This window comes from Filicampus tigris, chromosome 8 (genome assembly GCF_054856515.1).
Source record: "Filicampus tigris isolate MCC_2025a chromosome 8, RoL_Ftig_1.0, whole genome shotgun sequence".
Taxonomy (NCBI): Eukaryota; Metazoa; Chordata; class Actinopteri; order Syngnathiformes; family Syngnathidae; genus Filicampus; species Filicampus tigris.
This window is the reverse complement of record NC_141224.1, coordinates 22690007-22707280: the sequence shown is the minus strand read 5'-3', so window position 1 is coordinate 22707280 and position 17274 is coordinate 22690007. Positions and strand designations below refer to the sequence as shown.

General features: G+C 39.6%; 1 long non-coding RNA gene across 2 annotated transcripts in view; it reads right to left on the bottom strand.

Annotated features, from left to right (window-relative positions):
* Positions 1 to 290: 290 nt before the first annotated feature.
* Positions 291 to 17274, bottom strand: part of LOC147144101 (uncharacterized) — a 37623-nt gene continuing 20639 nt past the window's right edge. Inside the window, exons 1-3 of one of the 2 annotated variants that reach the window (XR_015087921.1) lie at positions 2540 to 2785; positions 683 to 769; positions 291 to 595 (exon numbers count right to left, since the gene is read on the bottom strand). This is a non-coding gene — a long non-coding RNA (uncharacterized LOC147144101). Of the gene's footprint in view, positions 596 to 682; positions 770 to 2539; positions 2786 to 17274 lie in introns of those variants that run through there. The other variant, XR_015087922.1, reaches the window with a different exon arrangement.

Genomic DNA, 17274 nt, shown 5'->3' with positions numbered 1-17274 from the left:
ATCTGAATACAGGGAACACCTGGTCCTGAGGGCTGGGCTATGAGAGGGCTTCAAGCTGACCTGCTGACAGTGCCAAGACTTCACTTGTTCCCAGCCATTCACATTCTCCCCGACATAGTCCCATGCTGCAGACTGTGTACATGTAACTATGCTGCCATTTGGCACAGCAAAATGGGAAGATGCGAATATTGCACAAAAAAAGGACAAGATACAAATATCAATTAAAAATAGAATTTTATACTTTTCACACATTCGAACCAAGGACAGGTTGGTGTCATGTGGAAAATAATTTCTGCATCGAAGATTACGTTTGTCTATAACGGTTGCTGGCTTACTGGTGGAAGTGAAACAAAAACTCAGAGTTCAGTACTGTAACGAGGAAAACAATTAAGTTGCAGAGTTTTTTTTAACTTACTTACTTGGCTGCATCAGAAGACTGGAGAGGGGAGAAAGAGTTGTACTATTTGGAGGCAGAGGAGGACAGAGGAAGGGGCACATGCTCTATTCGTATGCACCCCACATCCACTCGACACACAATCAGGCCTGTATTGCGTTTTGCAAATTTATACCCAGGATGTTGGTTTAGAGTGTTTCCCTGGAAAAAAAAGGGAAAAAAAAGAGAAGGACTTTTTTTCAAGTGTCTGCTTTCATGACCAAGAGTGATTGAGGCACACAAACAAACCTTTGTTCCGAAGCTCACAGATGCAAAGCGTGAGCGCAGACTTTTTGTGTTCCACCCCGACTCGCATTTGCACATTTTTATAATGCTCTGAAATCAAAAAAGGAGGATTCAGAAAATAAAAATTGTTACACATTTACACAGGAATTTGGATGACTAAAAATGTTGGGCCCCAGGTATCCCAGAAAGTTACCTGATAAGGGGATCCCAAGTGTATACACATTATCCAAAAATAATTATAGTATCCATTTACTGTAGTTAGTTACCCTTCTGCGAGGGTCATTTCATGCATGGAGCCCATGTTTCTTTTTTTTTATAGGGCAATAGTGAAGTCAAGCATGAGGTTCTTGCACGTTAACTTGCAAGTTAGTTTCTGAATGCGGCGCCAAGTGTACTCAAGCAAGGGGGGGGTCATACAATTAGTTACTTCCCTGCAGTAAATTCTGGTATAAGTTGTGCCATATTAATGTCAAATGTCTGAAGAAAAAAAAGATTTATTATCAAGTTTAAAAACCTTTTAAACTATTGCATTAAAAACGCCAGGATTCACCAGATCAACACATTTTTCTCCTTTTTCTCATCATGGAAATAAAAGGGTTAATTCACAGGAGTTTGAATTGTCCTGCAGTATAATGTCCAACAACTTGTTTATGTCATTCCTAATTTATAAATACTTTCATGATTAGAGCACTTGACAGTGGGAAGGAAAAATGGCAATGCAGTTTTCATAAATCTGTCGTTTCAACCTATAGGTCGAGGAGAGTGAGTGTGAAAAGGAGGTGGAGGAAATATAGGACTCATATGTGTGTGATTGGCAGTTCCCTTGGCTCCCGGGGTTAGAGAGTTCAGAGAAAAGCCGATTATTCCTCTCCCTCAGGTCAAACCTTCATAAATAAACAGGGGGACCGCCTGAGGCGCGGTGTTTTAGTATGATTAGCATATCATACAAGCTATCGACAAGACACTTATCATATTACAGCACGGCAAGCCGCAGAGCACACAGAGGTTACATGTACGGGGCAGCTGAGCATACATCTCTGTTCATTAGAAAGGTCCTCGGGGAGGGAATAAATCATATCAGCGCGTGGCGATGCCAGTGCAAGCGTTTGATTCCGACTCCATAATGGATGTTAACAAGGGCCTTTCATATACTGCAGTGGCGGTAAATTGGCTTTGTGGCTTGTACATTTTCCCCTTGGATTCAATGCATCGTCATTACTGACCAAAAAAATCACAACTTTTCTATTTCTAAAGCGGACAAATAATTCTTAATGATATTGGACCAGTCTTGGTGGCTGTGGAAATGTCGTATTAACATATATTCAATCGCTCAACCTCAACCTAATTTTGGGTTGATTCCACAGCTGAAACATGCCACCCTTTTACTAAACAGTGAAATGAAATAAAGAGGAACTGATCCAGATTTGGCATAGGCAGTTGACAGTGAATGATGAAATGAGTCAAAAGTTCCTTTTCATGCGGCAGTTGTCCCAAATCTCTGACACGCTGCTCAGATTTCAATTTGGGCAAACTTCTCCCCTTGGCTCAACTCACTAAGAACCACAATTAGTAGCTATAGCCACTCTGACCAAGGAGAAGGAGCAAATGACATCCACACCTAAGCCCTCCTAAGCCAGAAGAGCCGGGGTACCGAGCAGCCTCAATGATGCTGCTTGCAGTCAAGCATGGCCTCTTTAGGTGGGTCATATGCTGGAGAGGGATGGTATGTACTAACTGGTTTGAGCAGTTTATTACTCCTGGAGAGCCAGACATGTAAGAGGTAACCAACTGGATGAAAATGAAGTAGCCCAGAAAAGTGTATAGTACAGACCTTCAGTTTTGCATTCATATTTGTCTTACCTTGCTCTCAGTGTGCTAGCCCAAAGCAGCCATCAGACTGGAGGTATTGTCATCTAATGTCACACTGACATAGATCATATGGCAAAAGGTGAGCAATTCTAAATGGAATGTTGAAATGATGTAAAGAGAGTTTGTGTGTACTACATGGCACCCTATCATTCCTTTTCTCCCTCACTCCATTGTTTATCCACGTATGTTTCTGTTATGTTTGGGCTTTTTTAGTTTTGTTTTCTCAGTATTTCTGTCCGTCTCGTCAATGATTGTGTCCACCTGTCTGCATTCCACCCCCTTGTATTAGCCAATCAGCTCCCTCCTACCTTGTGTGTCTCGACCAGTTGTTTCTCGTTGTCTCGTCAGTATGCTTGTATTCAAGTTCCTAGTTTTTGTTCTCTCCTTGTCGGATCATTGTCGCTGTCAGGTTGTTTTGTTTCTCGCAGTGTTGTGTTTTGTTTCTTAGTGGTTCTTTGCTACTTTGAGTTTTGGACTTTTCAAGATTTGTTCGTCCTCGTTTTTGTTAATGAATATTTTCTTCAGTACCCCCTGCTTCTCCTGCCTCCCTGCATTTGGGTCCTCCATCCCGGAAACGTGACAGTTTCCAAATGCAGGTTTGCCATTGCCCCTTTTGATGCCATTCACCAAGCCCCCACCTCACTTTGACACACACCCCCATGTTTCCCCCTCCCATCGATGCAAATTAGAACTTCACACGTAGTGACAATCTGCCGGGTACTCTGTGATTTTACACGACCAATTAAGGCCCACTTGGCAGTTGTGTGAACAGTTTCATTAGAGGAGATAATATTGCAAAGTGAAATGATAAGCAATCATTATGATTAATGCCGAGACATTACATTGCCCGTTAATGAGGTGTAAATGATCTCATTATTTTTGAAAGAGTACAGATTAGATTAAAGCGGAGTGGACAGCACTCCTCTGTGTTCAGACAAGTTAGTGTTAATTAGGCCCAATCTCCAGGAGCAAATGAGCCGCAACCCTTTGGTAAACAATTAGGCTTCCATTGCCCAGGGCAGGATGGCCAAGGATAGGCGAGCTAATAGATAGATGACTGGAGAGACGGATGTTGAGGGAGTATTAAAATCTAAATCTGTGTCATTGTTACAAATTCTCATCGGGAGTTAGACAAATGATATGGGTGATGATCTTGGGGGATTCAATAATTATCAAGAAGATCATGCTGTTCAAAAACTAGCAAAGTAAAATACTCTTCTTGTTTGAGTAATGCATTTGAACAAAACAACATTGCCAAAACAACACATACTTTATGGACAGATTATTTTAATAATCAGCACATCCAAGTAAAAATAACCCCACAGGAGGGAACAACTGAAAAAGAAGAGGACTACTGGCCACATGTTGATTATTTCAATGCGTTTGGCTCTAAGTTAGTTCTAGAAAAAAATGGCACTGGATGTACTCCTGTAAACTGGCCAACCAGAGCTGAGGGAAATCAGATGATTTGTGTCGTCAACATGAGTGATGTCTCATGAATATTTTCGCACAGCCAAACAATCAGTGGATTGACTGGCACATAGACCGGCCAATGCATGAACAGTGAATGAGATTCCGACCAATGACAAAATAGAGCCAGCAAATCTTCAAGCGGGTGCAACCAAAGAGAAGCTGTTGTCTTTAATTTGACTTGATTATAGTATAAAATACTTTTAAGAAGTGTATTTTTAGTTCACTTCAGAGTGAAGAAGACATGCTGTTGGAATATTGTTCATAGAAATGTATCTTTTTGTTTGTTTGTTTGTTTGTTTGTTTTGTTTTACTTAACGTCAGTTGGATGACAAAATGCAATTCCTTTGCCTAGAGGAAATTTGACTGAATCCTGATTTTCTTAGCGATCCCCTGCTCTAGCTTCTTATAATGACGCCCCCCCAAAAAAGTAAAAAAATAAAAAAATGCTTATTTACCTTAAACTGAACTGGTCACACATTTAATTCGCATATGTGTCTTGCAAGCTTTTTTTTGTAATCAAACAAATCGCCACATCATATAACTTTGAATAGTATTCCTGTGTCTAATCTGCAGACACATTGAACTAACATCTGTGACAACATTGATTTTTACCTTGCTCTTGCTTTGTCTGAAAAGGTATGTTAAGGTTATTCAAGAAAAAGTGATGCTGTAATCCTTCTGCCATAGGAGTTATGCTTTAGAAGCATAAGGCTCTTATCAGTGATTGATAATGCTTAACTCAAAAACATATAGAAGCATTAGGAATGTCAATATTTTGCTGTCGACTGAAGGTGACCCCTGGTTCCTCTGTTTGCTGTGTGTGCACAGAGGGCTTTGATGGTAAATTTGTAAGGGTGGTTATGTGGGGAGGCTATTATGGATTTGCTATCTAGCCTCAAGTGTTTGCGGCTGATTATGTGATTAAATCAATAATAATTTCTGTTTGGGCTCCTTTGCTCCTCTGCTTCATCTTCCTTTTCCTGTGTAGTTGAGCAGAACGGTGGCTGGGAACACACAGACACACATGCACTAAAATACATGCGCATGCCGTTGCATTGTCATTTTTTCTTTATTACAAAAACTTTACTGAAGGGATTTATTTACAAATCTATGCCAAAATGGCTTTGATGTATTTCAACAATCGATTCAAAATGCAGCATTAAACTGGACAAAACATCCGTCATTGATGGTGTAGTTGTACATAATTGGCCTGACTTTGGTGGAGGCAGCGCGGGTTCAGTTCTCACTCAGGGACAGCCTGAACGTGATAGTGAGGGTTGTCTGTCTCTATACTTGCCCTGCAACTGACTGGCGACCAGTCCAGGTTGTAGTCCGCCTTCCGCCCAATGTCAACAGGGATTGGCTCAGCATTACACCCCCCTGTCCCCCCAATATAACATCCACCAAATTTGCAAAACTCCAAGATTCCCACGCTTATCTTGTTCTCTTAATGTCTTTCTTTATTCATTCCAGTGTCTTTATGTACCCTTCATACTTGGTTTGGTGCCAAAGTATGCCAGTCATTGAGTTGCACATGCTTGCCTCTCCTGTTCTGCCAAGTTGGATGTTATGTCTAGACTGCAGGAAATGCAACATTACATTTGTTTACAACCAACAGGAACTAGAACCAGAAGCTGTTACGAGATTAAAGGGTGCTACCCAGAGCGAAAATGTGTGTGGCTCAACCCCCTGGCTTTGTCAACAATCGCGCCAATAAAGGAGAGGCAAAATGGAGAAACGGCGCGGAACTGCTGTTGCTATCTGTTAGATGAACAGTTTATGTTCAACACTGCTTTGTCAACCAAGATTGCAAGTGCTGAATGAAAGTCAGAAGCGTGTTTTTGCCTTCACTCGATTCACGGTGGCTGTATTTTCGCCATGTGACTATAACGTACACTTAGTTTGTCTTTGGTCGTGTGTGTTGAGTGATTGTGTGTGGTTGCGCTAACTCAGAATCCCTCAGCAGCCTCTTAAATCTATGCCCAATAAAAATCAGCGCAGGCTTGAAAAACAAAACTCAGGCAAACATCTGTAAAACATTGATTTTGCAGATTGCAAACCAGCTGCATGGCTAATGAGAAAAGAAATCATTTTTGATTAATTAACCCAAAAATTGGAGAATCTACACTGCCACAAGGGAGATGACAAGTGCTGCAGGCTTGATCACACAGGAGGATGAGGAGGAGGACACGCTGCTGGAGCAAAGGAGCTGCCGCCTGCCAGCTTGCTCAAGCAGGAAAGGAGAGGCAAGGGGAATGCTATGAGAAGAAACATGGCTCCTATTATGGAGATCAAAAAGGGGTTAAATATTTTCCACTCAATGACAGAAGTCTGTTGACCCTTGGAATGTTGGTGAAACATTGAAGATTACAATCTTTAAATTGTAGTCATTTTGTCTACTACAAAAGGGCAGCCTGGTTGGTGTGACCATGCAGCAACATAACAGCCTTAAAAGTATTAAGTATCAATCCATTTATTTTTTATTTATTTATGTATTTTTCTATGTTTTAATCCAGGCTTTGGACCATTCATGACTAGGAAGTGGGTTAATGGAAGTGAATTGAACCATTGGCACCCGCATGTAAGTTAGCAGCATTTACCCCTACACTACCAGTGGTATGGTAAAAAGATTTGAAATGTGTTTGTTCTGCCTGGTGGGAGGTCTGCAGTTGTAGTTTAAAATAGTTAAATAGACAGTTGGACTGCGATCACAATTTGTAACCAATCAGCCTGCTCAAACTCATAGGTAGGCCACAATTGTGCGTATGCACACACACGCTAGAACGCACACTCTTGAAGGAGCTGAAGTGCACTCACAACACAGCTGTCTCTTCAAGGCTATTAAATTCTTGTTTTTGCGTGTGTTTTATTTGTTTCCAAATGCAGTAGAGGCCATGGTTAGAATGGAATCATAGTGTTTATACATCAAAAGTCTGTTGGAAATTTGTACCTATTGTCTGAACACTGTTTTTTTCATCATTGCCATGTGGTATTGCCATCTTGATTATTCCATGGTAGAAACAACCTCCTGCCAGCTGATGGCTAAAGAGCAGATAATTGTGAAAAAAAGTGAAATTGCCACTGCTTTACTACCATCAACCTTTCATCTCATCCCAGAATGCAATGCAACTCTGTCACACCATTAGCAATATCTTGACTGATTAATAACAAAAAGGAAAACAATTATATCGTGATTCCGTTTTTTTTTTTTTTTTTTATCAGCAGTTACTTGAATATGTTCAGGTACTTATAGGCACAGCCTCTATGAAATTGGACTACACAGGAAAAAAACAAAGCATTCTTGTCAGGTATTAAATGTAAACTTTGTAACAAACAGACACTTTAATGCAAACTACTTCAGATTATCTATAATGCATGTATTCATCAGCCAGCCAGTAATTCATTCATTATGACAACAGACTTTTCAAATGAGCAACATAAGACTAAAACACCATCAATGCGCAAGAGTCCGTTACATGTCAGTGAGCCATTTCATTGCTTTTGTGCCACAAGTTAAATTATTTTTTACACAGACAGACTTTGGTGTTTTCTTCCTTAAGCATTCATTGGACACAAACACACATAAAGTCTGCTGACAGAGACTACAACATGCGCTCTTGCCCCCCTCATAAACTGTTACCTCTCAGAGGAACTGCCCGTGATCTACACACAAATATATTAAACATCATAAATCAGCTTCATAAAGGATGTCTGGGAGATTCAGTGTCTTTTTGAAAAATAAAACAGCAGAGCGAAACCTAAATCCTTGTGATTAATGTCTGCCTGAACCCTCACATAGTCATGGTTACCGGGGCAGTTTGCCATGCCATTTAGAGGATCCAGGCACTGACAGAAACATATCAGTATTTAAGTCGAGCACTTTCTTTTTTTTTTTCCAGTTTAAAGATTACACAAAAGCCTCAACATCCAAACAGGAGGACATAATTATCAATATTCAGAAAAACGTAATGCGAGAAAATGTATGACATAAATGAAGTTATCTCGAGTAAAGCATCCGTAAAAGTTTCATTGAAAATGATATTTTGACACAAAGGAAGTATAATACTGGCATGCATAAGGATGGGAATTTTTACTTCTATTTCTATCTAATCCCAATAGATATTCCATCATTTCTTAGTTATTTAGTTATGAGTGGTAAAATATCACGAGCGCAGTAAGTACTGTATATGAACATAATAATGTTTCAAAGTTCTTTTTAAAAATAATAACTGTCATATTTTCCCACGTATTAAAGAGGAAAAAGACATGTTTTGTGTTTTTGGGGTGCTGCAAAGATTCTTCCATCAATTTAAGTCTGTCTTTCGCGCACATTCATGTCAGGTGGAGCAATCCTATAATGTCATCTGCTCCAAAGACAAACCTTTGGCCATTTTTGTGGAAGAAAAAGAAAAAAGATTACTCCGGCGTTTGTAGGTGTAGGTTGATACATAATGTGGTTTTCGCTTTGCGGTTAGAGTTTTAATTTACACTTGTAAATGTAGCAATGAACTGTGTTTACTGACAATGGCTTTTTGAAGTGTTCCTGAGCCCACGTGGCAATATCCTTTACACAAATGATATCAGTTTTTAATGCAGTGCCATCTGACGGATCAAAGGTCACAGTCATTCAATGTTGGTTTTTGGCTTTGCTGCTTAGGTGCAGAGATTTCTCCTGATTCTCTGAATCCTTATGGACCGTACATAATAAAATCCCTAAATCCGCAATTGTTCTTCAAGAGATGTTGTTCTTAAATGGTTAGACTATTCGCTCAAGCGGTTGTTCACAAAGTAGGGAACCTCGCCCCATCGTTGCTTGTGAACAATTGAACAACATTTGGGGATGCTCCTTTTATACCCAATTATGACCCGATTCCAATTAACCTGTTCTGACAAAATATGGAAGGGTTGAGGGCCCAAATGCAGGGAATCAGGTGAAGCCAGGCGGGAGTGCAGGGTGGACAGCACAATTTATTACAAAGAACACAAACAATATAGCAAGGATTCTGGGGTACGATCCAAATCCCAAATCAACAAAATCCTAATAAAAATCTCAAAAACTCAAAGTATCAACGAAACACAACAGTCAAGATGAAAACGAAGGCCATTTTTTTTGTTTTTGCATTATTTTGAACATAAGATATAGTTTCAGTTAGTTTTCATTTTTTAAAAAGCATTTTCTTTATTTTATTTCGTTAAAGAAGCTGTTTCTTCAATTTTAGTTAACTATAATAACCTCGGTTCCAACTTTATTGGAATTTGGGTTTGTATTAAGATAAAAGCAGCAAGCAGGTATTGAAAACTTCTGCTGCTCTGGGTTCCCAAGCTCTCAATGCAGGATCCTCCAAAGACTTTCAGTCACGCATCAAGCTGTATTTTGACCACCCCTAACCAATCTCACAAGGAAAAAAATGTTTACAGTGGGCTCAGAAATGAATGAAGTCTAATTTGCAGTTTCATTCACAATGGTCCAGATGGTTGGAGTTGGTGGATGTCTCAACAAAGCTGCAACGTTAGCAAGGAGACACGATCCATGGACTCCAATTTCAATGGATGTGAGAGTCGTTAAGGAGCCCCAGGTTTAAGTGATTAAAGACCTTTTGTTTTTAATAATCTTTATGAAATGTAAAAAAATATATATACAAGACTACTGTGATGAATAATTTGGACCGCTGTATTTTGTGCAATTGTACACCTTTAAAGAAATGATGTTATCATTGTGTCGGTTTTGTTTGATAATATATTTATTATAGGAGCTGACATAATTGTTAATGATTAAAAGGATATTAATAAAAACATGATATGGTAGGCCTAATAATTTGGAAGTTGTATCAAGATGGGCAGGCTTTTTTTAGATAGAAAACCTGGAGAAGAGAGTACATAATGAAAAGTAATTGAGTACATTTACAAAAATAGGGTGGAGCATAGATACCGTCCAAAGCTGTAATAAGTGGTCTGTATTTGATGCATTAAATCAATCAGCAGCCTGAAGAGTGACATCTTTTATTGACTTTGTCAATAACACTCCCGAAAAAGACAGAACGATAAATGTAGTGGAGTCTTACCAGCACAGGACAGACACTCGGCTGAAAAATAATGGCTAAATATAAAGATTTGTTTTGTGGGAATTCTGCGAGGGAGTGTTACTCTCTTTTTCGTTTATGATGCTTCAAAATCTACTTCAAGCAATTCAACACAGCGACATAATCAAAATAGTGCATAAAAAGTGCATCACTTTAAAAGATCTTCATGTGATAGATTTTCTTATGGCAATTAATGTGATTTTTAATTTTTTTTTTACTTAGGCTTAGTGTGATAATATATACAAAACAAAATCAGCAATAATAATGAAAGTCACTAAACTACAAAATTACAATTACACAATAAATGACACAATTATGTTTGCAATTCTGTGTTAGACATCAGATTTCAGAGGTGTACCTATAAATCTTGTGAGTCACATGTGTACTTGTGAGTCCCATGTACTCCAAACTTTGCAGCAGCATAAAGTCAGTGTTCGCTTTCAGAAAAATAAATAAAAATCAGTGACTAACCTGACCCTGTTTCCTTAAAAGACAAAAGGTCTTGACTGCATGCCACCAAGCTCAATTAAAGCAACCGTGGGGAGGTGAGCATTGATTTAAAAGACGGTATTTCAAACAGCACCCAAGAGTACAGAGTGGAGCTCTCACACTGATGACACTAATTCTTAAGGGAAATTCATGTTAGTTGGTGTCTAGACATTTTATTACTTAGCCAAAGCACCAAAGAATGTCTTCGCTTTCAAAGACTGCAGAATCTTAAAGGCATGCCGATGCCCAAATGTCATCTGCCAGTCACAGAATGAAATAGTAGATCACTTTTGTTTCATTGATTGATTATTTGCTGAATCATTAACGATCATTGTAATTAATTTATATCATGTTTGTCTTCACTACTACTACGGCTGAAAAAAACAACAACAAAACACCCGTTCTTGGCTTGGTCCAGTTGACTAAACTGCATCTTTTCCTACTGTATTTTATTTTTGTTTGATACGGCTGCAAACTGTGACTATATTAAGCAGCATACTTTGAGGATATAATATACATTAATTATTATTTAGTACACCTTACACTAAATAACAGAGTACTTTAAATACAGCCACACACTCCGTGATCTCTTTTTGCGACTGTGTACTTTTGTTCATAGTTTTCACCAGCTTTGCTGAATTAATAAATTGTTACTTTTCTTGCATTGTTTTTTTTCCCACAAATTCATATAAGACCACCGGGAAATCACCCGTTTGTCCAAATTACCCACTCCGAGCCTGCTTCAAGCGAAAGACGGTCAACACACTTGACTGGCCACCAGTCAACCACACAGCACAAATCGAGACAGACTCACATTCACTCTTTCACTGAGTGGGAACTTAAGGAATAGATAGACGAAACCGACGTCGGAGGTCGTTAAGCGTTGTGGCGTCTGAATGCGCCGTCTGATTAGTGTAGTGAGCACCGTCGTAGTGTCGTAACTCGTCGGTAAGCGTCTGGGGGCCGTTTACGCATGTTCAATCTGCATCGCCAGTCGTGACATTTCTTCACTCTGATTGGCTGTTAGCTAGCAAATCAGCGCTCGGAGCACCAACAGGAAGTGAAAATGTAGATAAACAGTGAGCACGTCTTCGCTGTCTTAATCTTACAAGCGAGGGTTGACAATTTAAGTATTTCACAATACCGTGTCACGAACGTGATGGTTTACTTCGCATGGGAGTTCATCGTGAGCGAAGAATATAGCCGAATGCATTGTTTACATTTTTATAATCCGCCCCCGGCCAACAGCTTTCCCGTTGGAGTTTTCTAACCATGAGAAATGGTGACTACCGCCACTGATGGTATGGAAGGGTATTACATCTTCTGCATGCGCAGAAGGTACTTTAATGATCAGAGCGTCACTGTCTGTCGTTGCGGTGTATTTTTCCAGCGAGACGTGCCGACGGCCTTACGCCTCAGGGGGTAAGTGTCTGTCACTGTTCGCCGACCTCGTTCTGGTCTATCTAGACCTTTAAGGCTATGCTGCCAACACTGTAGTCAGACGAGTCAACCACTGCACGATCAATAACTAGAAACCATCACACTTAACTAAATACGGTATGCTCAGTATTATTTTCATGAAGAAATAACTTTGGATGTTCTCACAAAAATGTCATTAGTCACTATGTGGACAGTATGACATCAAATTAATACAAAAAAAACATTTGAGTAAAAAATTGACTCACGGAATGCATTTGCAATCATTTATCTCAGACAACAGAAAAGATACGCACATACACAAGTCGATTCGCAAGGGCCCTTGTGAGTATGTCATGTTTTAGCAGAAAATTATAGCTTTTTCAACAATTCCTCAGTCAGAAACCCATTTTGAGGTGGATTTATTGTTCATTCTCTATTTTAATGGGCACCCCTGCCGGTTTGATGAAGGCACTTGTCTATTCATAAATGTATTACTGCTGGGGGATCATCAACTTTTCGTGAGTGGTGCAAAATGGCTTATTGATGTGTCAACATTCAACACTTTTGTTTTTAAGGCATATGCAAACATCTATACCACTGAAACAACATAAAACCTTTTTGTGTTGGTCTTTGTGAAAGGTTTTTGGTTAACACAAGATAAAGACAAATGTAGGCTTAAAATAATGACAATCAGAAAAAAACAAAAACACTTGATGCCACAGTGAATGGTGGTTACAATAATTTTCGACAGTTTACTGAAAATATATATCAGCTCTTTGTCAATTTTAAAAACATAAAAGCCCAAAGACAGACAACATGAGGTTATATGACAGACATGATGCTTACACTCATGGTAGTAGAAGCAGGAAAGTCAGACAGTTTGCACAGATGGTGGCCATCCTTTGTCAACATTAAAAAAAAAAAAAAACGAAATGAGCATGTCCCTCTGTGTCAAGTGATTCCTTGGCCTGAGAATGCAGACGCAGATAAAGGGGCACATGTAAAAGTGTTTAAGTAGGCAGAAGCTGTAAAGGAGGAGAAAGCAGAGTCGCTATTCACCACTTGTGCAATCCTTCTGCCTTGTTGAACTTTATTAAATTCTGCCATTTCTCTCCTTTCTGTTTTGCTTCCTTTTGTCAGTTTGTTCTCATGCGTAACACATACTTTTTTCCCTTTCTTTTAAAGAGGTGTGGTTGAGGGTGCTCAAGTGGAAAGAATGTGTGGGTAATAATCATACAACAGTGAACTAATTCAAATCCAGCTGAAAATCACTGTTGGAAATTTTAAGGAGGGCATGTTTATCCACAGAATGGCAACAGTCTATCTCCATATTCAGACAAACAATGGATGTTGTCGTCTTACTGCAAGTCTAACCCTAACCACGCATGTTCCACCTCTGTTGAATACAATCTTCTTATGAATTTCTCAAACACCCAGGCCTCCACAAAGGGTCCAACGAACTTCATGCTATTTATGCGTCTGATCTTATTTGTGCAAAGTGGTCAACAATCTTTTTCAAGCCATGATCTACAATCATAAGATACTTTAATTACACATTATGTACAAATAATAGTGATAAAGACATCCATACAAAATGTTAATTGGCATGCAAAATGCAGCAAGGAAAGAAAAGAGAAATTAATTTACACATGTGCATGAATATGAACATCTCCATCAGTTCAGTGTCATAGCGGTCTAAAGGCAGAACTTGTAGCACTGTAATTAGGATGCGCTCACATTGGGCAATCGGTGCGGTGCTTGTCATGTCATAAAATTACTGTAATATATTTGCTGATCCTGCTGTTACCACCTCTTGATAACCACCTCTTGAACAGTATAATAAATAAACAGACAGATACAATACATCAAGATGACTGAATCAGAAAAGTAAAAAAAAAAGTCCATGTTACACCTGGTCATATTGCATAATTACTGTGCTCGCTCCTCTTTACAGTTATAAATTACAGTATGACACCCACCTTGCACAACGGAAATAAACAGAATGAGCAGATATAATCAACAAATGCAGGACATGTGCAATAATACAGGGTTGAATAATGAAGTCATGGCACATCATCGGGCTTAAGTCTAAACACTTTATAGAGCAGTGAGCCATCAATGGGCAAAAGTGGGAGGGAGAATTGTGCCCCGTGCAACACTGTTGAAATGGCCTACTCTGACTATGCCCTTAGTCACACACAGCAGCAAGTTGTCAGTCTGACTGTTCTTGCACTTTGATTGTATTTTTTCTTAAACATTTGACTTTTACAGTATAGGAATAAGGAAGGGGAAACCTCTACCGACAAGTGCTGCATGCGGGCCCTGTATTTGTTGCACCGTACAAACAAGGGAATAAATGGCAAATAAAACGTATTTGGTTTCTAACGCTTGTTGAGAAGGTTCCTATTACAAAGTACAGCTACTCCATTCGAATTCTTGTCATTGCTATTTTTATAATTTCTAAATTACTGTAAATGACATAGCTTCCTTATATAATTTTCCCTCAGCAAAAGCTTTCCTCCTGTTTAATAAAAAGCTAACTCAGACGAAATGACCCCTTGCTTGAATGACTTTTTTTTACTGATACAGTGGTACCTTTACCTCCGAAATTAATTGGTTCTGGAAGAAATCTCTTAAGTAGAACATTTTGTAAGTAGAGACGTGTTTTCCATGTAAATGCCCTAATCCGTTCCAAGCCCCCCAATATTCAGACATAGATGTTTTATAAAGCATAAAAATGCATCAAAACATGTAACAAATACATGTCGCACAATAAATGAGAGTTGTGCATAATGTAAAAAAAAAAAGACTAGAGTAAAGAATAAAAATGATGGTCGTTTACCTTTTAATTGCTGTCCTAATCGCTTTTTGCCCTCTTTGGTTCATGTTCTCTCTCAGAAGTGGTTTTTGCCTGGTGTTTTGTAAACAAGTGATTTAATAACGTGGTGACTGCCGATACATTACGGTCATATTCTTTAACGAGATCAACCAAACGCATCCCTTTTTCATACTTTTCTATTATCTCTTGCTTTGATTGTATGAACAAAAAAACAGATTTTCCCTTTTTTTTCTTTTCCTCGTTTCTATTTCACGTAAAACTATCGGAACACCTCATGGCCCGAGGGGCGAATGGCGAGGACGCTGCATAGACATATCTATCACATATATATCTATCTATCTGTCTATCTACACACATAGACACATACGGTAGAGGTCCCTCTTAGCCAATGGGATGCCAGGAAGATGCTAGGTAATAACCAATGGCAGAGCAGCTATGAGTATGTTGCGTTCAGGAAACTCTGGAGCCCATACTGTATTTTTACCTTTCATATCCTGAAATTTATTTCGTAACAAGAGGCAATATTTTCCTGTTGAGGCCTTTCGTAACTTGAAAATTTCGTATGAAGAGACATTTGTAAGTAGAGGTACCACTGTACTTCACTGTCATCTTTACTGCTAGCAAGCCATCGTTTTGTGGTAAATCTAACAGCCTGCACATTACCTGCTGTGCAGATTTAGGCGCACCAACTGAATCAAATAACCATGGATTGGTGAAGTGTAAACACATTTGTCAAAAGCCTCATTGGTGGAAAGTAGTGAAATATTGCTGCTCTTTTGGGGTCAACTTCTGATTAGGCAGAAATTGACTGGTTGATCTGTGGTCAAAACAAATCTAGAGCAGTGTTTCACAACCTTGATCCAAGGCACATATTTTGCATCGGAAAAAGCATCACAGCACACACTTAACAAAATGCTTCACAAAAAGTGGATAAACAGGTTAATTATATATCTTCTGTCATCTAGTGGAAGAGCCAATGTTACTGTATGTAGTTGGCATAGATCGATTAACAAAAAAACATTTTATTTTTGAAAACACAAATTTTCATCCAAATAATTGACATGGATATAACACCTGATGAGCTCTCACGGCTCACAAATGTACCACAGCGTACTGGTTGGGAATCACTGATCTAAAGAACAACGTTTATCAGTTCTGAACAAATTAACACGAGGAGTACAAGAGCAGTCATTTTGACTGTTTTCAAAATGTGTTATAAATCTGCATATATAGATATAAAATGCTCCTGGCCTCTTAACGTTTCCTAATTCTGTATATATTCCATTACTATGGAGGAATTTTCTGGTATTAAACAGTACAAAAATAGTTAAGGGTCATTATTCCTTTGACTACGGCGTCCCAGTCAATTTGACGGTTCTACTTACGTTGCGCTGGGATTCCATAGCAACCAGCCGTTGCATTGAGAAATGCTGCTGGTCACCATGATCATTAAAAAAAAAAAAAAAAAAAAAACACTTATAGAGTAGAGGAGGCGTTAAGGCCTGGATACATTAAAACGACGTTCGCCAACAGTGACAGACACTTACTCCCTGTGGCGTCCAGCCGGCTGTCGGAACGTCACGCTGGCGAAACACACCGCAACGACAGACAGCAACGCTGACCATTAAAGTATCTTCTGCGCATGCATAAGATGTAAAATACCCTTTCATACCATCACTATTTCTCATTGTTAGAAAAATCCAACCGGAAAGCTGTTGGACGGGGGCGGATTATAACAACGTAAACAATGCATTCAGCTATATTCTTCGCTCAAGATGAACTCCCATGCGGAGTAAATCATCACGTTCTTGAAACGGTATTGTGAAATACTTACATTGTCAACCCTCGCTCTTGTACTTGCAAGAAGATTAAGGCAGCGAAGGCTGCACTGTTTATCCGCATTTGTCACTTCCCGTTGGCGCTCCAAGCGCTGATTTGCTAGCTAACAGCTAATCGGAGTGACCAAAAGTCACGACTGGCGACGCCGATTCACCATGCGTAAACGCCCCCAGACGCTTAGAGATGGGTGACGACACTTTATAATGAGAAAAATGTCAGTTATCTGCAAAATCAACAATAAGCAGAGCTGGGCATTCTGTCCCGGGGGCGGAAGGGTCCATCCCTCCATCCCGGACAGATGCCCATTTTTGGGACGGAGGACGGGGGACGACAGGTTTGAAAAAAGGGACGGACTAAGCAAGGGTGGAAGGGGATTTTAGTCCCACTAATCATCCCTCATGCGTGTGACGTGGTCACGAGGCGGCCAAAGTTCATTTCAACCTACTCTGCGAAATGGGCAAACAACAAAAATGGCCTCCGAATGCTTCAAACGCGCCACTAGTTAACCAACTGCGCGTACTTACTTTGAATTGGGAACACCCCAGTGGGAGCGCTGTGCACTGCACACGTTCGGTCTGCACGGAGGG